This window comes from Scyliorhinus torazame, chromosome 1 (assembly GCF_047496885.1).
Source record: "Scyliorhinus torazame isolate Kashiwa2021f chromosome 1, sScyTor2.1, whole genome shotgun sequence".
NCBI lineage: Eukaryota > Metazoa > Chordata > Chondrichthyes > Carcharhiniformes > Scyliorhinidae > Scyliorhinus > Scyliorhinus torazame.
This window is the reverse complement of record NC_092707.1, coordinates 113184689-113210824: the sequence shown is the minus strand read 5'-3', so window position 1 is coordinate 113210824 and position 26136 is coordinate 113184689. Positions and strand designations below refer to the sequence as shown.

Sequence of the window (26136 nt, the reverse complement as noted above, 5' to 3'; positions counted from 1 at the left end):
AGAAAGCACAACAGCGCCTATACTTCCTGAGGAAACTAAGGAAATTCGGCATGTCCACATTGACTCTTACCAATTTTTACAAATGCACCATAGAGAGCATCCTATCTGGCTGCATCACAGCTGATATGGCAACTGCTCGGCCCAAATCCGTAAGAAATGACAAAGAGTCGTGAACACCACCCAGTTCATCAAGCGAACTTGCCTCCCATTCATTGATTCTTTCTACACCTCCCGCTGCCTTGGGAAAACGGGCAGCATAATCAAAGACCCCTCCCACCCGGATTATTCTTCCTTCCAACCGGAAGATACAAAGTCTGAGAACACGCACTAACAGATTCAAAAACAGCTTCTTCCCCGCTGTTATAGACTCCTGAATGGTCCTCCTATGGACTGAACTGATCTCTCCACACATCTTCTCTACTGTGCACCACTACATTCTGCGTGCTTCATCCAATGTCGATGTACTTATTGTATGTCCTATGTTTTCATGTTTGGAACGATCTGCCTGGACTGTACGCAGAACAATACTTTTCACTGTACCTCAGTAGGTGACAATAAATTGAAATCTAAAATCCAGATAACTACATCAAGATAATGGGAAGCAGTTCCATTTGCTCTCTGTAAGACGCAAGTTCAAGATGGAATCCAACATGCAGCAACAAACTGACTCCCCACATAAACAAACTACAATATCCCAAAATGCAATATCAAGGGAAAATGCAGTCTACTTGGATATCATAGAATTTACAGTGCAGAAGGAGGCCATTCGGCCCATCGAGTCCGCACCGGCTCTTGGAAAGAGCACCCCACCCAAGGTCAACATCTCCACCCTATCCCCACAACCCAGTAACCCCACCCAACACTAAGGGCAATTTTGGACACTAAGGGCAATTTAGCCCGGCCAATCCACCTAACCTGCACAACTTTGGACTGTGGGAGGAAACCGGAGCACCCGGAGGAAACCCACGCACACACGGGGAGGATGTGCAGACTCCGCACAGACAGTGACCCAAGCCGGAATCGAACCTGGGACCCTGGAGCTGTGAAGCATTTGTGCTATCCACAATGCTACCGTGCTGCCCACCATCCAGACTACCAGCAGAAAATGCTGAACTTGATCAGTTCGCCTGAAGACCAAGAAAATATCGAATCAGGGCGCGTGCATCGCTGTGTGTGCGCTGTGTGACATAAAACCTTTCAAGCCCAGCCGGTTGAAATCCAAGAAGAAAATAAAACTGACATCACTCATAGAACTTCAGTATGTGGATGACATTGCCATCTCCACTCTCTCAGAAGAGAATCTCCAAGCCATGCTTGACACCCTTGTGGAAGCATACCAAAGAATTGGTTGTAGCCCCAGCCTCAAAAAGACTCAAGTTCTTTACCAACCTGCCCCAGGGCAAGATCCAGTCTTTCTTTCCATCAAGATCAATGTGTAACATTTTCCATACCTGGCGAGCCACCTCTCCTCTAAGGCTGACATTAACACGGACAACGCGGACATCCAACATTGTATCCAATCTCCGAGAACCTCCTTCGGACACCTAATGACGAGAGTCTTTGACAACCAGAACAATCGTGCGGACACCAAGGTCCTCGTGTATAAGTGGTCCTCCTAACACGTTTATATGGCTCAGAAACTTATGAGTATGTACAGACACTACCTCAAGGCCCTGAAGAGGTACGGTCAACGCTGTCAGATTCTCTACATCAGCTGGGAGGACAGGCGCACTAACATCAGTATCCGTGAAAAAGCCAAGAACACCAGCTCAAGGAAGGCTACTGAGCAAGAGGAGGACAAAGACACCTTGAAGGTTTACCTCAAGAAATGCAACATCGACGCCAACATGTCACCCTTGCTCAGAAGAGACCTATTTGGATGGACCTCCTGATTGAAGGGACTCAATTCTTCAAGGACGCCAAACCACAAGAGGCGGCCCAGAAAAGGAGTCTGAGAAAGGAACATCAGCAATCTGGAGTCCAATGAGCAATCCCACATCCCGGAAGCACCTGCCAAGTGTGCAGTACAAGATGCGGCTCCAGAATCAGGTTCATCAGCCACTCAAGAACACACAGAACCCGTAGCTAATGACATGGACTTTCATAGATGAACAATCATAATAGTGAGTGAACGCTGTAGGGAAGAGGGAGATTGCTGTGTGGCAGTGTTCAGACAACTGGACCTACTGAGTCCAATCTTTAAGTCAGAAGATGGCGGCGGAGCATAGCGACTCTTTGCGAGCTCTCTCCCATAGATCCTCTTCCTACATCTCTTATAACCGTACCAACCTTTTAAAACATAATTCTAACACCAACATTATCTCTAACCTTTCTCTTTGACTTCCGTATGCTGTCGTGTTGGATGTTCTGGTTCACAAACAAGCCAACAATGCTGGAAGTGGTGTAACGCTATTTTATTAACTGTTCAACTATGCTAATATACTGTAAACATGGGTATAAGCAATACCAGCTTAACCGTGGACCCTTTCCTATCACTAGCCTTGGTGAGGCACTCAGCACATGGTGAACGTCTGTGATGCAGGCTGTGAGCTCTGTGCTCTGAGCTGGCTGCTGCTAGAATGAGCGGGAACTCTCCTGTACCCTGTCTTTATTGGGATGCTCTCACTGGTGATTGGCTGCGGTGTTGTGTATGCTGGTTGGTCCTACTGCATGTCCATCAGTGTGTGTATGTGATTGCAACATAATGTACTGATGTATATTATGACATATGCTTCACCCGATATCTAGGTCTATGTATTTACATTGTGTATCTATTGTATGCCTAGGTTTTTCATGTATGGAACGATCTGTCTGGACTGTGCGCAGAACAATACTTTTCACTGTACCTCGGTACACGTGACAACAAATCAAATCCAATCTTCACAAACCCAGCAAACCGGATTAGCAACTAAATGGAGAGGAGGGTGGGGAGAGGACTGGGACAATCAAATGCATTGCATTAAATACTGCTTCCTGGGCTACTTCGAGTATTTTAACTTCCAAGATCCCACCCCCTCCCCAGATTACTGGGCCTCATCATATTTCACATAAATATTATAGAATATTAACAGAACCTGCAGAATGAAATATTTCAGAATATTCATTCTTTGTCAAACTCCTCCCATACCTACACTCCTAGCAAGTCACCGAGACACCAAAGCAACAACAAATGTCAATGTTCTTCAATGTCTGCTTGATTCCATTTACAATGCTGTTAAAAAAAGTCCTTGCCCCAAAACAGTACATTATTGCTTTAAAAAAAACATGCACACACAGCAACAGTAACTATGCCCCGTCTAGAACAATCCCTCAACCCACCAAACTGACAGCAGTACTGGCATGTCAAGCCTGACCTACACCGTTGGCCTCAATCCAAGTTACTTTGCAACAATACTGTCTGTTCGACCGGTGACTATCAGGTGCATTTTGCTGGCAGTGTATTAAAAAGGCCTCTCCCTCTTCATTCTGGCAACACTCCCAGTCCAAAGGTTTGCATATTTTCTCAAACAAGTTAGAACTGGTCAAATATTAAAAACCACATTTCTATTTGGTGATTTGGAAGAGATTATACCCCAACCTAGGAGGTTTTAAAACATAATTAAATTCATGTTTCATAAATATAAATTAATAGATGCAAATGTTTACAGAGCTTAGGAGGTCGTGCAGCGCAGTGGGAAGCGTGCCTAACTATGGTCCCGCTCCGAGTTTGAGCAACGTCAGCACTTGTCGGCCACAGAAAGAGCATTCAACGCAATGCAACGGACTGATAATTAGCTCAGGAATCCCAAAGGGAAAAACAGTGTGTATGAAGATGCCCTAAAATATACCCAAGTTTCCAAACTGTGACAAAGGCAAGCTATCCCTCATCATCCTTTTTTTAAAAAAAATATTTTTATTCTTCTCCTTTTTCATATTTTCACCCACCAATAATAAACAATAATCAGTAATGAATATAATGTCAATCCCCATATCAATAACAAAGATCCCATCCTCCCACCAAACCCCAAACATTAACCCGCAGGTTAGCATAAACAAATGACAAAAAGTCCGCATTATCACACGCAGTCCCCCTCCCCCCAACCCGCCCCCAACTAATGATCCATGTGATCCAGTTCTTGAAAGTGCATAATGAATAATGCCCATGAATTGTAGAACCCCTCCATCCTTCCCCTCAGTTCAAACTTAACCTTCTCAAGAGTCAAGAATTCCAGCAGGTGCCTCCACCACGCCAAGGCACAGGGTGGAGAGGTTGCTCTCCATCCCATCAGGATCCGCCTACGGGCAATCAACGAGGCGAAGGCTACATCTGCCTCCGCACCAGTTTCCAACCCCGGCTGGTCCAACACCCTGAACATGGCCGGGAGGGCTCGGGTCCTCATCATCCTTCTTAACCTGTCTGAAGCCGTTGGTGTGTGGATCACACCATTGTCCTCCAACGCCTCGCCACCATCAGCTAGCTGGGAATATGCACTTTTCTATTCCCAGTTATGTAACTTCATCCAGAATATCATTTGCAATGATTCTCTTCCTATTCCTGCATCGCTACCTCTGGTGTCCCAAAGATCTATCCATGACCCTTTCTATTTCTCATCTACATGCTGCCTCTCAGTGACATCATCCAAAAATGCATCTGGCTCGAAGAGGCAAGCAGTCAGCCAGGAGACAGGTCCGACAAACAAGCTTGCCCAAAGACCAAGACAATTGGAATCAGGGTGGGTGTGTTGCTGGGACTGCTGAATGGCAGACTTCAGGTAACTGTGGATCTGCTGAGTCCAATCCTCACAAACCCTGCACATAGGTTTAGGAAAATGAGAGTAATTCAATGGGCTGGAGGGTGGAGGTTGGGGGGCGGTGCAGTGGACAGGAGAGTCAAGTAAATACTGCTTCCTATGCTACTTCAGGTAGCTTTCCCCTCCATATGTACGACGACGACGACACTCAGCTCTATCTCATTAGGGGCTCGTTTGGCGCAGTGGGCTAAACAGCTGGCTTGTAATGCAGAACAATGCCAGCAGCGTGGGTTCAATTCCCGTACCGGCCTCCCCGAACAGGCGCCGGAATGTGGCGACTAGGGGCTTGTCACAGTAACTTCATTGAAGCCTACTTGTGACAATAAGCTTTTTTTTTTTTAATATAACCTCTGTTGGCACCTTCAGTATTCCTAAATTAATAATAATCTTTACTGTCACAAGTAGGCTTACAATAACACTGCAATGAAGTTACTGTGAAAAGCCCCTAGTCGCCACATTCCGGTGCTTGTTCGGGTACAGAGGGAGAATTCAAATCGTCCAAATTACCTAACAGCACATCCTTTGGGGCTTGTGGGAGGAAACCAGAGCACCAGAGGAAACCCGCACAGACACAGGGAGAACGTGCAGGCTCGACACAGACAGTGACCCAAGCCGGGAATCGAACCTGGGACCCTGGTGCTGGAAGCAACAGTGCTAACCACTGTGCTACCGTGCCGCCCACAATCTACCAATTACAGCATCTTGGGTTTACCCCGATTAAGTGGAGACGCAACAGCTGCACCAACGACGAGGATGGGATTCGAACCCACGCATGCAGAGCACAATGGATTAGTAGTCCATCGCCTTAACCACTTGGCCACCTCGTCATCAGACTGCTTATCTGACTTCCAATACTGGATGAACATAGATCTCTTCCAAATAAATATTGGGACGTCTTCGGTTCTGGCCACAAGGTTTGTTCCCTTGTTACCAAGCATGTCCCCCTAACCAGCAACCACAATATGAGCTTCTAATCTCATATTCGTGCCATCACTTAAGACCACCTAGTTCCACCCCTCGGCTCTGGCTTTGCCTCAGCCCACCTGCTGCCGAAACCCTTGTCCGTACCTCTGTTTACTCCTAGACCTGACTGTTCCCATGGACTCCAGGCTGGTCTCCAATAGTCTAACCGCGTAAATCCAAATTTATCCAAATTCCTTTTGCCCGTGTCTTAATTTGCACCAACCTCTTTACCCATCACCCCTATGACTGCTGACCTACACGGGCTCCCAGTTAAGCAACACAATTTTTATTTTCACATCATTATGTCCGAACCTCTCCATAGCCTTGCCCCTTCCCATCTCTAATCTCCTGCAGTTCTACAACCCTCTGACCCCACGTTCTGAAATTCCTGCCTAAACCTCTCTCTTCTCCGTTTAGATGCATTTTAAAACCCACCTCTTTACCAAGCTTTTAGTCACCGTTCTTTAATATCTCTGCCTGTGGCTCAGTGTTAAGTTCTATTTCCCACGCTCCTGTAAGCACTTGGGAGACATTTGACTATGTTAAAGGTGCAATATAAATGCATGTTGTTGTTCGAATATAATGTGCTCCTGACAGTGGATTTGGACGTGCGCTCTTCCCACCTCTGCCCGATTAAGTCGAGGGTAGGAAGGCCAGTGCATATCCCTCCTGCCTGAATGCCAATTGAGGTCATTAAGTAGCAATTAATGCCCACTTATGTATCTCATCCCACTACTTCTGGTATTCAATAGGTTGGGTTTGCTTGCAGGCTTCCAGGGGGCGTTCCTCGTTCAAAGGCACTTAGTACCTTATCAAGGGACCCAGCATTGGGAAGTGGGGAGGTATGCAAAGCCATTTCCTGGACACTACTGGCAACCCCTCTCCCATATAAATATCATCCCGGCCTCACTCACATTTGGCCTGGGCTTCCTCATCGATGCCGAGTGTCTGGCGGGCCTGCCAACAGATGCCATCATTCTTGGTGGACTAATGGGCAATAGAGAGCTGCCAGCCTCTGACAGAATGTTGGTCCCTTACAGTCAGAAACAGGGGAATCTATAATGGGGAACAAAGAAATGGCCGACCAACTGAATACATACTTTGGGTGCAGACTCAATGGGCCGAAGGGCCCCTTCGGCACTGTAGTATTCTGTGATTCTGTTTTCACAAAGGAGGACACAAATAAAGTATCATAAATGTTGGGGAACACAGAATTTAGTGAGAGGGAAGAACTGAAGGAAATCAGTATTAGTAAGGAAATGGTGTCGGGGAAATTGATGGGATTGAAGGCTGATAAATCGCCCCGGGCCTGATAATCTACATCACAGAGTCCTTAAATAAGTGGTCCTAGAAATAGTAGATTTAATGATGGTTATTTTCCCGGATTATATAGACTCTGGAACATTTCCAACAGATTGGAGGGTAGTTGATGTAACCCCACTATTTAAAAAGGGAGGTAGAGAGAAAACAGGTAATTATAGACCAGTAAACCGGACGTCAATAGTGGGGGAAAAGGCTAGAGTCCATTATCAAAGATTTAATCATGTGGCGTAGACACAGGGAGAAAGTGCAGATTTGGTCTTTTTCCAAATGGCAGGATGTGACTCGTGGGGTACCGCAGTGATCTGTGCTGGGACCCCAACTATTCACAATATATATTAATGATTTCGATGAGGGAACAAAATGTAATATCTCCAAATTTACAGTCGACACAAAACTGAGTGGGTGGGTGAGCTGCGAGGAGGATGCAGAGATCCTTCAGTGTGATTTGGGCAAGTTGACTGAGTGAGAAAACGCATGGCAGATGCAATATAATGCGGATCAATGTGAGGTTATCCACTTTGGTAGCAAAAACAGGGAGGCAGATTATTATCTGAAAGGTTGTAAATTGAGAGAGGGGATGTGCAACCAGACCTGGGCATCCTCATACACCAGTTGCTCAAGGTAAGCATGCAGATGCAGCAGGTGGTAAAGAAAGCAAATGGTATTTTGGCCTTTAAAGCGAGAGAATTCGAATACAGGAGCAGGGATATCTTGCTTCAATTATACAGGACCTTGGTGAGGATACACCTGGATTATCATGTCTCCTTATCTGAAGAAGGATGCCCTTGCTATAGAGGGAGTGCAGAGTAGGTTTACCAGACTAATTCCTGGGATGATGAGACTGGCATATGAGGAGAGATTGAATGGGTTTAGATTCACTGGGAGTTCAGAAGAATGAGGGGGAATCTCATAGAAACCCATAAAATTCTAACAGGACTAGACAAAATAGAAGCAATAAGGATGTTCCTGATGGTGGGCGGGTCCAAAACCAGGGGTCACAGTCGGAGGATATGGGGTAGACCATTTAGGACTGAAATGTGGAGAAATCTCTTCACCCAGAGTGGTAAGTCTGTGGAATTTGTTACTACAGGAAGTACTTGAATCAAAAACATTGTGGGCAGGATTCTCTGGTCATAGACGCCGAAATCGCATTCAGCAATCAGCCGGAGAATCAAAGTTCGCGCCAAAATCGAGGGCGGCCCCACTTTCATATTGCGCCCCCTCCAAAGTGGCGTATTCTAGGAGTACGCCGCACGCCATATCGACAGCCTCAGGACGTTGTCCGAGGCCCTCCCCCAGATGCTCTACCCCCGACTGGCCGAGTTCCCGACAGCGTTGGTCTCTCATGCTATTATTTGTCGGACTGAGTCCAGCGCCGTCACAGTAGGGGGAAGAGCCGATCCGCGGGCAGGGGGGACTTTGGCAGTGGCTGGGGGCACTGTTGGTGGATGGTCCGGGGGTCACAAGCCCGCCAAAGGGGAGGCACTATTTTGCAGGCTGGGACCGCCCGCGGCCGGTGCCATGTTGTACAGCGCGGCCGCTGCCTTGCGCATTCACGGCCACGGACCCGGCAATTCTCCAGCCATACCGCCAGCTAGAGCGGGTGCGCTACGCTGCCTGCCTACTAGACCCCGCCAAACAGAGGATCGGTGGCTGTTTTGCGCCAAATTTTCAGTCGTAAAATGCCACTGTTCCTACGCTGGTGTCAGGACATCGCCTGAAATTTGGAGAATCCAGCCCTGTTGATTTTCAAGAAGGAGCTAGATATAGCTCTTGGCTGAAGGGAACCAAAGGAAAAGAGGGGAAAGCGGGATCAGACAATTGAGTTGGATGATCAGCCAGGATCATACTGAACGGGCGGAGCCAGGACAAATGGCCCCATGCTCCTATTTTCTATGTTTTTATGATTGACCAGGGGAAGGGAAGTGCTAGCAAAGGAGCAATACGCTGACCACGCTCTACAAAATGTGGAGTGGACTGCTTGGGATTGACAGAAACAAGCACTTGGTGCCATCCAGCACTGACAAACACGAGGTGAACATCCACACACATTACAAAGGGCATTTGTTTCCAAGACAATGAATCAACAATCTTTCCTCCCAAGGACAACCCACCACGAAACAAGCTGCCACAGGAAATAGTCACAGCCCCACCACTGGAAATCTTCAAGATCTATCTTTAGATGATTTCCATTTATAAGTTTTTCATTATCAGAACAGCCATCTCATGAGGTCATGCCTGGTTTAGCAAGCATTAACTAGACAAATGCTGACTGAATATTATATCTAGTATGCTGGCACAAGTGGTGGAGAAATCCCTGAGGGGGTGGTGTGGGGCTTCTACCAGATCTCCAGGAGGAGGCGAGCGCTCCATCGCAAACAATAATATCCATCCTTCATGTCCAGGTGTTCAGCATAAAGTTGTTTCAGCTTGTACACACCCGGAACCTAGGAGTGCAGAGTTGAGATATCAGGGCTCAAACAGCTTTCATAGTAAAGCAGGTTGTGGCTTTATGTTTAAAGTACTACATTTTTGACAGTTCATTTTTCTTAAGAGAATGGAATAAGGTCAGTCATCCAGCATTAATTGCGATCATAAATCATGCACAATCAGAACATGATTCAGTTGAATGGGATCGGGTGCATTTGTATTGTTTCCAGTCACAATAAAGAGTTTAAAAGCAATGACAGTTTAAAAAGACAAGCTGAATTCAACAGAACTGTTGCCAGATGGTTAAAAATTGTAGCCTCGATAAAGAATGAAGCAAGCTATTGTGGACAAATGCAGACTGTAAACCGTATAAAAGAAAAAGCAGACTTGCATTTATATAGTGCCTATCACAAGCTCAGGGCATCCACAAGTGCCTTGCTGCCAATGTAGGATCATTGAAATTTAATCGCTGCTGTAAAAAGGAAACACGGCTGCCAATTTTCACACCACAAACTCCCAGAGAGAGTGATGTTGATAAACACTGGCGAGGTTACTAGGGGTAAGTGCTTTGCTTAGATGAATATTATGGCAACCAACGATGTTTGAATCAGACTGTCAGCTATGAAAATTCAGAACTAACAAATGACTAATGAAAGACTATTCACGGATTGGATCTGGTCAAAGGAAAATTAGTAGCCAACAGTCAAACTAGATGGAATATTCACCTTAAGTGATATAGACTAACCATTCTTTGTAATCAAATAAAAGAATACAATAAATGAAATATGTATTTTAAGAAGGTAACGAAACAGCTTATCATTAGATTGTACCAGCGGTGTCGGGGGGGGGGGGGGGGGGGGGGGATATGCCGATTAGGGGGGAATCATGGGTTTGAGCCAGGGAGGATGGATACAAGGTTCCGGGCAGTGGAAGGGAATGGGATGGGATTAAGGGCGGGATTCTCCAACCCCAAGCCTGGCCGGAGAATCGGCGGGGGCGGCGTGAATCGTGCCCCGACACCGGCTGCCGGATTCTCCGGCGCCGGCTTTTCGGCGGGGGCAGGAATCACGCCGCGCCGGTCTGGGGCCGTTGTCAATGGCCCCCCTGCCGATTCTCCGCTCCACGATGGGCCGAGTGGCCGCCCATTTTCGGCCAGTCCCACCGGCGTAAATCAAACAAGGTCCTTAGCAGCGGGATCTGGCTCTGCGGGCAGCCTGCGGAGTCCTCAAGGGGGCGCGGGTCGATCTGGCCCCGGGAGGGGGCCCCCACGGTGGCCTGGCTCGCGATCGGAGTCCACCGATCTGCAGGCGGGCCTGTGCCGTGGGGGCACTCTTTCCCTCTGCGCCGGCCGCTGTAACTGTCCGCCATGCCTGTCGCGGAGAAGAACCCCCCAGCGCATGCGCTGGGATCACGCCAGAACACGATGACGCTCCCGCGCATGCGCCAACACACACCGGCCTAGCCCCTGAAGGTGCGGAGGATTTCGCACCTTCCGGGCGGCCCAACACTGGAGTGGTTCACGCCACTCTTCGCCGCCGGTACAGCCCGCCTTGCCAGATAGTGGAGAATCCCAACCCAAGAATCTGTTTCTGAGAGGGCGGTTTGCGAGCTTGGAGGAGTTGGGCGAGAGGTTTGGGCTGGCGCGGGCAAAAATTTCAGGTACATGCAGGACTTTGCAAGGAAGGTCTTCCCGACAGCGTCTGCTCCTTCCCGACAGAATCTGCCTCCTCGCTGTTGGAGGCAGTGTTGGCAGCGAGAAGGGGGTTCGAGAGGGGGGTCATCTCGGTGAATTATGGGAGGATGTTGGAGGAGTGTGGGGTGTCCATGGAAGGGGTTAAGGGGAAGTGGGAGTAAGAGCTGGGGGCGGCGCTGGAGGAGGGATTATGGTGTCAGGTGCTGCAGGGGGTAAATGCCCCAAATCTGTGTGCAGGGCTGGGGCTAATACAGCAGAAGGTAGTGAACAGGGCGCACCTTACAATGTCTAGGATGAGCCAGCTGTTTGAAGGGGTGGAGGATGTCTGCGAGTGATGTGGGAGGGGTCTGCGAACCACGTACATATGCTTTGGGCCTGCCGGAAGTTGGAAAGGTTCTTGAGGATGGTGTCCAGCACCATCTCGGGGGTCTTACATGTGGATGTGGAGCCTGGTCCCCTAGAAGCCATATTCGGGTTATCAGACTGGCCGGAACTGCAGGCGGGTGTAAATGTCTTACCTTTGCCTCGCTGATTGCTCACAGGTGGTTCTTGTTGGGGTTGAGGTCAGCTTCTCCACCCTGTGCCTCGGTGTTGGAAATTTTTGGCTCTGGAAAAGGTGAAATTTGCCGGGGGTGGGGGAACAACAATAGTTTGGGTTTGTTCAGTTTGCATTTTGGAGATTTGGTTACCGTTGACTGCTGTGGGAGGGCTTAATGTGTGGAGGGAGAGCTTTGGGTTCGCTTTAAATTATAAACATAGAGAATTTTGAATAAAAATACTTTGAAAAAACATTAGATTGTACCTCTTCTTTGTCCAACACTTCACAAGTCTCACCTTCCTCCATAAATATTGGAAGGATTCATGTGAATGAGTTTGAAAGAAAACACAAATAAGCAACAGCAAATGAAACGATCTCCGTGATTAACTGGAGAGATAGTGGCATGTAATGATAGTAGGTGTCTAAGATTCCCTTCAAACATACAGATTGAGCAACTTTTCCCTGCTATTTACGGAGCCGTTATGGTAACAGTTGGCAGACCTGGCCCACTGAGGATTTTGTGAGTCACTAGCTCAATTACTCCTTAAAGACTGGATTCTGGTACAAAATTTCAAAACTAATCCGTACTCACAGACAAAGCAATTAACTTGGATGGTGCAATTTGATGTGAGAGTTGAATGGGGTTACGGGGATGGGGCAGGGGCTGGCTGGGCCTACGTGGAGTGCTCTTTCAGAGGCACAGTGCAGACTCGATGGGCCGATTTGCACTGTATGGATTCTATGATTCTAATTTAATAGAAAGCTGTAAATTTGCTGAGAATCTGTCATTAGTAAAGTATATAAAAATCCAGCTCCTACCTTTTTCTGTTGTAGGCCTTAAAATTGATTATGTCAATTGGTCAAGGATTACACGGTTAACTTCAAACTGGCAGACTGGAAATTTCGGAGGACAACATCCTTTTCTTAATTTTGCTGCACAGCATTAGTTATATATTTAAGCAACATTCACGCTACACAAGTGCCAAACAATGGCCATCTCTAACTAGAGAGGATCTAACCATTGCCTGTTATCGACATCATGGGGGTTACCATTGACCAGAAACTGAGCTGGATTAGCCAATTAAAAACTGTGGCTACCAGCGCGTCAAAGGCTTGGAATTATGTGGAGAGTAACTCACCTCTCGACTCCCAAAAGCCTGTCTACAGCCATCTACAATGCACATGTCAGGAGTGCAATGGGATACTCAGGACACCTGATTGCATGAGTGCACCCCAACAACACTCAGGAAGCTCGACTCCAGCCAGGACATAAGAACATAAGAACTAGGAGCAGGAGTAGGCCATCTGGCCCTTCGAGGCTGCTCCGCCATTCATTGAGATCATGGCTGATCTTTTGTGGACCCAGTTCCACTTTCCCACCCGACAAGCAGTCTTGCTTGATTGCTACCCCTTCCACAAAGGTTCACTCCCTCCACCACCGACGAATAGTGGTAGCAATGTGTACCATCCTTTAAAAAGTACCTGGATGAGCACTTGTCACGTCATAACATTCAAGGCTATGGGCCAAGTGCTGGCAAATGGGATTAGTTAGGCAGGTCAGGTGCCTTTAATGCATCGGTGCAGCCTCGATGGGCCGAAGGGCCTCTTCTGAACTGTATTATTCTGTGATTCTGTGATATACAAGATGCACTACAAGAACTCACTAACATTCCCTTGGCTGCACTTTTCAAACCCACGACCACTACCATCTAGAAGGACAAGAGCAGCAGATACCATGGAACACCATCATCTGGAGGTTCCCCTCCAAGTCACTCACCATCCTGACTTGGAAATATATTGCCGTTCCTTCGCTGTTGATGGATCAAAATCCTGGAATTCTCTCCCTAATAGCAGTGTGGATATACCTACACCTCAGGGACTACAACAGCTCAAGAAGGCAGCTCACCACCACCTTCAAGGGTAACTAGGGATGGGCCATAAATGCTGGCCTAGGCAGCAACATCTATACCCCGTGAATGAATTTTAAAAAGTCATAACAATGAGTGGAGCTGTGATGGAATTAAGGTCCACTGCATCTAAAAGAGAGCTATCGGGTAAGTAAAACTCCTGTCACATTGACTATGGTGCACAAGATGTACAGCTTTACAGTAATGGAAAAAATCAACGGTCAGATGCAAGCTCCCATATTCAAAGTTTGGAGATGTGCCTGTCATATGCAAATATGCAATCTATACCCACCTTCAGATTTTACATGAATTAAGCCAGCTTGTTTTCTGACTGACTACTCTCATTAGTTTCGCCTGAGGCAATCAATGTCATTACATCTTGTAACCTTAAAGGCATCCACAGTTAAACTTGTATGTTGCATTAAATTACAGATGGCTCCAGCCTTTATAAAACCACATATTATCTGCACCACCACGGGTTTTACTGTTCACCCTGGTGCTGGCTACATATATCACACCCGTAAAAAGCTAAAGGAGAACTGTGGGACGCATGTGACTCCACATCCTCCAACCCTGACGTATTGTACTGCAACACATTCCTTCTGTCAACAGAATTCTAGTTCAATCTAAATTGTAAAAATTGGATAAAAGGTCTCCTCACTTAGATGAGATTTGAATTGCAATTTAAATGAAGTTAACCAGTGGGCATGAATCCACAAGGTCATGGGACACAAAAAAGAAGTGGATTGCAAACCATGCTGATTCTGAAATAGTTAGCTGCTGGATTTGGTTGAATAAACACGGACTGCTCTGCAGGCAACAACATGATCACTGGGCGTTTTGCATTACTACATTTGATAAATGCCAAGCAGATATCCACAGTATCCTTTCTTTTCGAATGTATTGATCTGCGCTTGATCATCTCATCTAAAATGGCAAGAAATTCTTCAAATGAAAGAACCCTTCTGGCAGCATCTTCAAAAAAGCAAATCCAGAAGGTTAATCTTTAACAAAAAACATAATTGAGGCCAAATCCTTTTCTTAAATAGTTCACTTCGGGCAAGAGATGCTCCTGAGATGACAGTGTTAACAGACAAATCACTTTCCAGTCACAAATGATTGATTCCAATCATTGGCTGTTTCGAGATATGAGCAAATAACTTAACAAAAATTACAACAAGCCAATTCTGTTTGAACAAGTATCCATAATAGAAATTGTGCAAGATTTACTCTTCCTGCAGCTATCCAATCACAAATGTAAAACTGAAAATTCCTTGCAACTGCCCAATTTATTTGTTCAAAAATTCACTGCATCCCTGATTTAATTGGTGCATCATCAACAGCCATGTCTTCAGCTGCCTGGGCCCTAAACTCTGGAACTCATCTCTAAACCTATGGGCTCGATTCAACCAATTGGGAACAAAGTCCCAGAACGAGCACATTGAGCTGCGTGTTTCCCGGCACTCGCAGCACCAAGAAACACATGGCTATACAACGGGACCCGCGCGTTACATAAGGGACCTCAGCAGGGAATACGCGGCCGAGGCCACACATTTCTCCATTTTGTACACTGGGGAGATCCATTTGCCGGAACTCCCTGAGTGTAGCAAGTGATCGGGACACCCTTTAAAAATGGCATCCCCAAGGGCAGCACAGTGGCACATTGATTAGCATTGCTGCCTACGGTGCTGAGGACCTGGGTTTGAATCCTGGCCCTGGGTCACTGTCCGTGTGGAGTTTGCACGTTCTCCCAGTGTCTGCGTGGGTTTCGTCCCCACAACCCAAAGATGTGCAGGATAGGCAGATTGGCCACGCCAAATTGCCCCTTAATTGGAAAAAAATAATTGGGTACTCTAAATTTATATATTTTTTTAAAATGGCATCCCAATATACAAAGCAACCCCCGCCTCCAACTAGCTGTCTCGCTCCAATATGCAGATTTGCCAAAAAGTGATCCCACCCACAATGGGCTGGATTTGCTTTGCAACATCTCACGACATTGCATTCGGATCTCACAAGGTGTTGCAAGCTGGGTCTCCCGGCTTTTATCGGTCATGCTGCACCGCGGCAAGCTGCTTTTCAGGCATAGGTGACCATTGTATTGCGCCCTTTGTCTGTCTGCTTTAAAGATATTCATTAAATTACGTCATCTGCCTCAATACCTCTGTGGTTCAGTGTCATATCGTGAGAACATTCCTCTGAAGTCCCGTGGGATGTTTTACTGGGTGGAATTTTCGCCAAAAATGCCAAGCATGGTTAGAGGATGGCAACCTCAGTGGGAAAACCACATGCTCCTGCAGCGCTATCCGGACTGCAATTTCTAGACACCCCCACTTGAAAAATGTTGCGCCTGAGGAATCTGAACCAGGGGTCACCTGGAAAGAGGGCGCTGCATTTAAACAGCTCCACAGAGCACTTGCTCTCATTCAAACCAAGAGGATGGCGACGAGGAAACCTGATCCTTGATTCATAGAGAGAGGCCCTCACCTGTATGCTGTGGAGGAGAGACTGCCCACAATAGAGCCTCGGGCTGACAGGAGACTCCCAGAAAGGTGATGAATCCCCCCTAAAGACGGTCGCAGCACTGGTCAGTGCCAGCAGCCCTGACGGGGGTGCAATGCTGCAAGAAGCTGAATGACCAACTCTGTTCTGTCAGGATAAGTGCTCTGTCTCCTCTCTGCACTCCAGCTTGCCGTCAGCCCTCGGAATGCCACCTCAATCCCACATGCTGCCAGCAGGGCCCCAGCACCCGACATTTGACAAACTTCCTCACATCCCTTTGTACTTCTCATCAGAATCCCTCCCTCCTCACGCGCAGTGCCCACACACGCCAGGGATCATCGATATCTGATCTGACAGGGGCCAGCTCACATCAGCACCATTTGTGTTCCTGCAGGAGAAGCTTAACCACAACAGCCGTGAATGGGGGAAGACGGACGGTGGGATGCCTGAGCTGAAGATTCTGATTCCTTTTGAGGAGATCCCAGGAGCTCGCAGGGGAGGAGCAGGAGCTGGCCTGTGCTGAGAGCGAGCTGGGCGTGTGGGGAAAAAGTGAGAAGCCATTTCACCTTCATCCAGTGTCTTTTTTTTTTAAATTTAGAGTACCAATTCATTTTTCCCAATTAAGGGGCAACTCAGCGTGGCCAATCCACCTACCCTGAACATCTTTGGGGTGTGGGGGCGAAACCCACGAAAAACATGAGGAGAATGTGCAAACTCCACACTGACAGTGACCCAGAGCCGGGATCGAACCTGGGACCTCGGTGCCTTGAGGCAGCAGTGCTAACCATTGCGACACCGTGCAGCCCTCACGTGTATCCAGTTGACCAATCTCCAGTGAGCTCTGTGTACCCCTGACCATTGGCCTGGCCATGTACTAATACCATGTCCCTTTCTTTTCAAGAACGTCACCCAATCAGCCTGGCTTGTCCAGCAGCAGTGTTCCACTGCCCAGCCTCAATACAACATGGAGGCCAACCTTAGCAGGCAGGCTGCTGGATCGCCATCTGGTGAGCACCGCACTGCTTCTGATACACATCAGGTAGAAACAGGAACGTCCCAGGGATTGAACAGTTGGAGGTCCACTGGATCCCAGGACTCAGCTGCGCCCCAGCAAGGTGCTGTGCCTCTGGACAGGTTTGTACTTCATGTTGTTAAAAGGGAGCGTTTTCCCCACTTTTGTATTTATTGGTGTTAATGTAGCCTTGTTTGGTTTCCTATGTACAATTTTGTTTTTCTTTCCTTCTTTCTGGAGTGTTGGGTTGAAAATTGTTGAAAATTTTGAATAAATATATATATTTTTTTAAAAGGTTTGTACTTCAGCCACTTGAGATGCAAAGACAGCCGGGAATACCAGCAAAGGGTGTCAGCAACATTCCTGTGACTGCAAGGCCGAATGGAGGAGTCCCACAGCCTTCTGTCGCAGGAGAAGGTGCCGGCAATGCATAGCACCCAAGTCAACACTCCAACAGTGGTGTCTGCAGTGGAAAGCATGGGGCAAGAGGTCCGATCCATGATGGGAGAAGTTCAAAACATGACTCAGTCCCCGAGGAACATGGCTGAGGAGTTTGACACCATGGAAGGGGCAGTCAAGGGACTCCCATCCTGGGAGAGGGTCCCAGGGTCAATCCTCACCCACAGCCTGAGACACTAGTGGGCCTCCAGAACTGGCAGAACCAGATGACATTGAGGCTTTAGGAGCACACTCAAGCTGCCCCTCTATCCCATATAGTAATCCAGGGGTCCACGAGTACTTGGATGGAGGAGGATCCGCTAGTGCACAGCCCAGGGCCTTCCACCCAGGAGACCCGGGAGTGCCCAGCCAATCAGAATTCCCCTTCCCGAGACCAGCGCAACTCGGGTGTAGCGTGCAGAACCAGGTGATGCAACAACACAGTGCCACCCTAAAATAGGCAGGAGCTCACCAGGACTCGGCCCTCCAGAGCACGTTTTACAAAGGGCATCGCAGGCAACAGGTCCTGGAAGGCAGCAGGCTGCCTCCACCTCGAATGTATCCTGGGGACATACCTAGAAGTCGTGGCAGGGCACGCAAGTCTAAGAAATTGTAGAGGCACAGGAAGGGCACAGGTGAGGTTCAGCTCTATTAGTTGGGGGACATTGGCCAAGATTCTCCATTCTGCAATCGGGAATCCCGGTCAGGTGGAGAAGAGAGTCAGCTGAAAAATGGGACTGGCTCTGCAGCCACAGTCACTACTCCCTCGCCACCGCCCATAGCGGCCTCCCCGCCCCGTGCTGGCGGGAACATGCAAAATACTGATTTGCATGTTCCAGCTTGTTTCCTTTCCCATCCAAGGCTCATTCTACATGAACCAATATTTCAGCCCTATTGTTAGTCTTCCTCCATTTATACTCCATCTGCTGAATACCACAGATTTAATTAATACAAAATGCTAGAAGTATGCAGCAGGTCTGGTGGTATACATGGAGAAAGAGTTAATGTCTCATCCTGAAACACTGTTTCTCTCCACTGATACTGCCAGACCTGTTGAGTACTTCCAGCTTCCATATATTTCACTTTTGCCTAGAATTTTTAATCCTGATTATCCATGTAACTCATGTTTAAAGAGAAAGATGAGATTAGTAATAAAGGTAAACATTTTTTGCTCCATAAACATTCAGGTCAAGGTGTGCATTTGGTTTACTCAGGGTAACACTCCCAATGCTATTTGCTATGAATCCGGACGGCAATGCACCCAATTCAAACTGAAATTGCCATTTCAGCACCAGGCAGTCAGTGTGCTGCAAGATCGGAATAAACAGCCCAAAATCACAAATACAAAAGATCACTTCACAAAAGGGCACTCACAAATTTAAGAAAGTTTTTATCCCAGATAAATTCATAAATTACGTCTTCTGGGACTGACCAATCCCTTCTCACCCAGTGTCCGGTTTGTCACAGATAGCCATGCAATCCCCATGCAAATTCTTTCTTCCAAGGGTGGCACGGTGGCGCAGTGGTTAGCACTGCTGCCTGAGGCACTGAGGACCTGCTCCCGGCCCCGGATCACTGGCTGCGTGGAGTTTGCACATTCGCCCAGTGTCTGCGTCGGTTTCAACCCCACAACCCAAAGACCTTGAGGTTGGGTGAATTGGCCACGCCAAATTGCCCCTTAATTGGTAAAAAATAATTGGGTACTCAAAATTTATTTTGAAAAAAACTTCTCGTTTCCACTCCATGCCCTTGACACCGATGACATTGCCTACATTGGCTACTGGAACAGAAGATAAAATCAGGTGCACCTTTGGCATCATGTTTGACACACAGATTATCATGGAATTTACAGTGCAGAAGGAGGCCATTCAGCCCATCGAGTCTGCACCGGCTCTTGGAAAGAACACCCTACCCAAGGTCAACACCTCCACCATATCCCCAGAGACACAGCTGGGCTCAACTTAATATCGCGTACCAAATGTCATTATATAATATATAACAGTATCAATTTCTACTATTTCTCTGTTTCAAAGGTAATCTACAGTACATCCTTAAAAGTGCTTGTTTTAGTTTTCTTGGTTCACGTATCAACTAATTTTGTACAATCATTCTAACATGCCAGATGAAAAGACAATTATTTCTATATTAAATTACTGAAAGCCTCAATAAAAATAAAAAAACAAGGCACGTTAACGAAAAAGATTTTGGTTTCACCCAAGAAAGATAATCAAATTTAAACTATCAAGGGCTGTTCCTTACAGTAAAAACAGGATCATTTTTAAACAGCCTTCAATCCAAAACACAAGCAAACTTTGGAATGAAATATTGCACCAAGTTCGGCAATGACATCAAGAGAGTCCCACCCAAGCCTACGGCATTAAGAGTTTTATTTAGACCAAGTCTACATTTGAAACACAAATTATGTAAAAATATATTCTGGGTAAAAAGCAGCTTAGGGAATGAGCAGCTGATCTTTAAATGGTTGCTTCCCTGGACTTCAAAAACAATTGTGTAAAGTGCTTTCTGATATTCCAGCTTAAAAGAACAAATTAAACTGCAGTTATTTTCTTATAATGAGAATGAAGAGGATTTCAATCTGGCATTACATTTCCTCAATTTTCAATTTAGACTTTATCAATCACTATTTTCAATCAACTAATGGCATTTGGTGAAACCAAACCTTGCCTCTGAATTATCAAGACATTTATTTTCAAAATAAATCTTGCTAACAGTTTGCAAACTATTAAAGCAAATTAATTCATGGCCCTTCCCTTCCTTTACTTTTAATTTGTTCTTGCGATGGGGCAACATTCTTTAACTGCTGGAATCTATATGCTGTAAGTACGGCAAGGGTCCTTCCTGTTTATTCCCTTATTTTCCCGTTCTTTTACTTTGCCATTATCATTTTTGATCCATGGATGATTAATGGACATGTATCTTTAAGTCAAGCAGCAGAGAAAATGAGGAATTCAGAAGTTAAAGGAGGGAACACTCTGCTAGTCTCTGCTGCTTTGATCAGAAGCTTCAGACTTTTCTGCACCAGAGAGAGAGATGGGTTGGGACTCCGTTTGGTTGGTGGTCAATGAATTGGCCCAAAAGGCTGTACTCTGCCCGGTAACAGGTGGTGATTGGATCCTATCTCAGTGAAATAATTTTCAGAGTCCCAAGGAGTTTCAGTTTGACACCTTAAGAAGGACTCTTTCCATTTCCTCCATGTTCTCTCCAGAGAGGATGAGTGCCGTATCCCTGAAGCTGCAGAGAACCTGAATGAATGAATCTACAGTAAAGCTTCAAACTGAAAGCAAGTTTGAAGAGGAGTAAGGTGCTAAAAACCACCATCTGAAACAAAGCCACTTTTTTTCCTTTTACTTCTGATTTTATACCCTTTTTCCCCTGTGTGCGCGCATCTGTCAGTGTATGTATATATACACACATAAATATATATATATATATATATATATATACACACACACACATACATATATGTAAACATATATAAAATACATACCTATTTATACACATTTTATATACATATAATATATATAGATATATATAGATATATATAGATATATAATATATATAGATATATAATATATATAGATATATATATATATAGATATATAGAGAGAGAGAGAGAGAGAGAGAGAGAGAGAGAGAGAGAGAGAGAGAGAGAGAGAGAGAGAGAGAGAGAGGCTTGTGGACAAGGAATTAGATAATAGTTAATTAGTTGTATTTGCTATATATTCATTACAGTTCCTGTAACCAATAAAAAGTAATTATGTTTACATTTACAAACCTGGTGACGGCAATTAGTAAAGTCGCCATAGTCCCAGATGACCAAAGGCTGCTTTCCCCTTTGAGGGGGAAGAGCTGACTGGTGGTGATTTAACCTGAGAATCACCACATCTCAGGGGAAGGGAGAGGTTGAGAAGGCGGGCCTTCAGGAATAACCTCAGGGTGCAATTGCACCCGGGGGAATGGCCCAGGACATTAGAGATCCTCCGGGTGGCCGGGCTCTGGGCAGTGTGGTACACTAACACTCCCACTGTCACCTGCCAGACTGGCACTACCACCTGGGCACACTGGTAGGTGCAGTGCCACAGTGCCAAGCGGGCAGTACCAAGGTGCCCAGATGCCAGGTTGTCCATCCCGGGCCTGGGATGCTTTACTCATAAGAGATGGGGCGAGGGGGGTGCTAGAGGACCCTGGAAGAGGGTGCGCGGGGGTGGGGGGTTCCGCAGACTGTGGCGGGGTCGCTGAAGAAGAAGTGGTCAAAAGATAGGGGCAGCATTTAGAAATGGTGCACCGATGCACAAATATTCTTACTGCACTGGTGAGCTGAGCTAGTCAGTGCAGGAAATGATGCAAGTGTTGCCTTAGTGGGGCATTCCCCGCCGAGGCCAAAGGAAATGGGCAAAGTGCTGTTGAATAGCGAGGTTATTCTCTGTCTGCAGGCGCTGAGAAACATCCCACTAAACGCGCCTAAAAAGGGTCCCATTGAATCACGGCCATTATCCTGTTATTTTTCACATGTACATTGATGACACCCAGCTTTATCTCACCACCACCTCTCTCCATTCCTCCACTGTCACTAAATTATTTGACATCTGGATGAGCAGAAATTTCCTCCAACTAAATATTCAGAAGACTAAAGCCCTCGACTTCAGTCCCTGCAGACACCATCCCTCACCCTGGGCAACTAATATTGACTATTCTCAACCGTGTTGAATTATTGACCCCAAGACAAACTTTTGACCACATATTCGCACCATCACTAAGACGGCCTACTTTCACCTCCATTACATCACCTGCCCCTCACCCGCCACACCTGGCCCAGCTCATCGGCTGCTGAAATCTTCATCTATGACTTTGTTATTTGACTCAGACTTGAGTATTCTGTCCTTTAGGTATAAGATGCAATGTGTGCAACAGTGTCCATAACCAATTTAAGTAGGAGAGTCAGCAGCCAGAGTAATTTTCCTAGCAGCCAGTTCAAATAATTGAATATACTTTAATAACAGGATAAAAGAAAAACCAAAGTAAAAGCAAATAGAACTCATTGCTAGAGCTGGTGTTCAGGAGAATGATAACAGCTCCCTCTCAATTCAGTGCTCTGCTTTCTGACAAGGGGTGGTGGGGGTTTGGGGAGGGGGCGGGGGTGGTAGGCACTTGCTGTCTTCCCTACCTACAGCGCAAGACTGGGCACGGAGGCAACCTTCATTTTTCTGGTGACCTTCCCTTATAGCAGGAGGTCAACCCGCCCTTGACAAAATGTCAATGGCAATGTAAAGTGACCATTAATTAGACCTTGAACTACGTAAACGGTTTGTCTATCTCCTTGTGATGGGCAAGCTCGCCACATCTGTCCCGCTGGCTGTGATACGTGATGTACCCAAAGGATCCTGAGCAAATCTCTTAGAGATCAGAGGCCTGGATTTATGATCTAGAGACACATGGTCAGATCGCACCATGGCCATGGAGGAGTTCAAATTCAGTTGAAGTAAATTCAGAATAAAATAATATCAGGAATGGCAACCATGACACTATTGGACTGTTGTACAAACCCATCTGATTCACTAATGTCCTTTAGAGAAGAAAATTTGATGTCCTTACCCAATCTGTCCTGCATGTCAGGCTGGATTCTCCGTTTCTGAAATTAAGTGTTGACGCCAATGCAGAACCTGTGGACTTTCATGACAAACACTGGCGCCTCACCTGGACCGATTCCGCTACTGTCGAGGGGCTAGCACAGGTGTCACGTGGAACACAATCGATTCCAATGAAAAAAGGTGCAGATTCGCCGGGACCATGAGTGACACTTGGGAGGCTGACAAGCTGCAGCCGCATATACACATTACAATCCCCACACACACTCATCCCAGCCAACAAGGTGGCACTTTTTGTGCTGGAGCGCGCCCATACAACTGATAGGTTGCTGGGGCCAGAGGGCACCTATGGGAGGGGGGGGGGGGGGTGGGAAGAGACCTATACGACCCGTGGCACTAAGTTCAAAGTGGGCTGTTAGCGGTGTGCACAGCTGCATGGCTGCCTTGTAGGCTGCAGCAATGCTGTTCCGTGCCCGTTCACCCCGACCCCACAGCCCACCTCCTGGCCACCCCCACTACTCCCCCCGGCCAGCAGCGCAACTGTCAGCAAACTATGGCGATGTTGGACACTCTCTGTACCCCCTCTCTCTCCCTCAGCAGCTACCACGCTCGTTTCACGATTTTAAAAAGCACAAGTGAACTGCGCCATCGGGAACTCGGCCCATCGGAGGTGGAGAATCGCAGAGGCCACAGAGAATACAGGGTCGGAACCGCTAATGATATGCAAATGATGTCTACTGTACGTGTGTTCCGGAACACTTTGATGCCACTGTCGAGGTGCTGGAAAATTGCGATTTGGCATCAAATCGGCGCCTGCCGCGATTTCGCCATCAAGACCAATTCTCCACCCAATCCGCCTTGCCCGATTTCGGGGTCGGCTAACGGAGAATCCGGCACATCATTCGAGACCCATAATGAGGCCTCTTCTAGCAACAAGTTATCTCAAGGGCAACCAGGCATGGGTAATAGATGCTGGGCAGCATGGTGGAACATTGGTTAGCACTGCTGCCTCAAACCACCTACTGGAGGTTTCAGGTAATTGTGCTTGTTTGCAGGTTCTTGAGGAGTTTCTAAAGATTAAGCTGAACCTTTTGGGCATAAGGGGTGACGCAGGAAAAATGCAGCACCAGAATCTTGTTTCCTGATGAGAGATTGAGTTTAAGGGATTAAGTTTTTTTTAAATATTTTTATTTGGATTTTAACATTTTATACATGAAACAAAACAATGCAAAAACAACAACAACAAACCCCCGTCCCACTTCACCAACACCCTAATAATGCAAAGAACTTTCGCACCTCTAGCTTTAGCAGCTGACTGTAACCAACTCTTTAATTGGTTAATAAACAGACCCCATCTCTTGTGGAAACTCTCAATCGCCCATCTCAAAGCCAACATAACCTTCTCCAAATACAGGAACTCCATCAGGTCCTCCAAACCATACAGAGGCACCGGGTGGAGAGACTGACCTCGACCCCAACAGAAGCCACCTGCGAGCAATTAGCGAGGGGAAGGCTAAAACATCTGCAGCTCCAACTCACCATGTTCACTGGGTTGATCCCAGAGCTGAAGGGGTTGGATTCCGAGGAGAGGTTGAGTAGACTGGGACTGTACTCATTGGAATTTAGAAGGATGCGGGGGGGGGATCTTATAGAAACATATAAAATTATGAAGGGGATAGATGCGGGCAGGTTGTTTCCACTGACGGGTGAAAGCAGAACTAGGGGGCATAGCCTCAAAATAAGGGGAAGTAGATTTAGGACTGAGTTTAGGAGGAACTTCTTCACCCAAAGGGTTGTGAATCTATGGAATTCCTTGCCCAGTGAAGCAGTAGAGGCTCCTTCATTAAATGTTTTTAAGATAAAGACAGATAGTTTTTTGAAGAATAAAGGGATTAAGGGTTATGGTGTTCGGGCCGGAAAGTGGAGCTGAGTCCACAAAAGATCAGCCATGATCTCATTGAATGGTGGAGCAGGCTCGAGGGGCCAGATGGCCTACTCCTGCTCCTAGTTCTTATGTTCTTATGTAATATGACCCCCAGGGGATTGGGCTCCAAGATTACATTCAGGATTGCTGACATGGTGCTCCAAAATTTCTCCAACTTCAGGCAGATCCGGAATATAGGTACATCATTAGCCGGACCTCTCCCACACTGCTCGCAAATGTCCTCCACCCCTTCAAACAACCGACTCATCCTTGACCTCGTCAGGTGCCAGTTTAAGGGATTACGTTGATGGAATTTAAGTGGTGGGCAAAAGCCCACAGCATCCGCCGGTGGGAACACATTTTCCATATATTTGCATTCCATGAATAAAACCACAACTTCTTCAAATTAAATCAGCAGCGAATAGGGAATTTGTACCACCCGAATTATGACCAGTTAAAGGTGCCAGGCACCATGTGAGGTCCATTCAGGCTGTTTTTGGTGAAGACTAAGAAAAAGGTGAGGAGAGTGGGAATGTTTGTAGACTGGGACCGTCAGTAACAGCAAGGGTGAAGCTTGGGGGGGGTTCCAGGATTATGAGGACATGAATGATGAGGGTAGAAGGTTTGAAACTAGGAGGGTAACGGTTCGACTTCCAAAGAATGTTCTGTCAAATCAGCAACTTTTGTCCTCCAGCTACCTGTAAGCTAGTCCAGGGGCTTTCACAGCTCACCCAGAAGTGCACTGAAATCAGCTGAGAGCAGCTTCAGCCGCTTTAATTGGACATTCTGAATTCTCCGTCAGTATACCCGAACAGGTGACAGAGTGTGGCGACCAGGGGATTGTCACAGTAACTTCATTGCCGTGTTAATGTAAGCCTACTTGTGACACTAATAAAGATTATTACTGCTGACTCCTACCGCATGATAGCACACAGCTGTCACCCACCCTATAGTATCAAACTCCGTGCACACCGGTTACCAACACGCACATGGAAGTGGTTGTGAATTAT

At 46.8% G+C, this 26136-nt stretch overlaps 1 protein-coding gene and 1 non-coding gene across 3 annotated transcripts in view; both read right to left on the bottom strand.

Annotated features, from left to right (window-relative positions):
* The window catches only part of nhsl3 (NHS like 3), a 323611-nt gene that overhangs the window by 118113 nt on the left and 179362 nt on the right, over positions 1 to 26136 (bottom strand). The gene's annotated exons all lie outside the window — the stretch shown is intronic.
* Positions 5536 to 5617, bottom strand: trnas-acu (transfer RNA serine (anticodon ACU)). Its single transcript has one exon. It is a non-coding gene; the product is annotated as a tRNA-Ser (tRNA).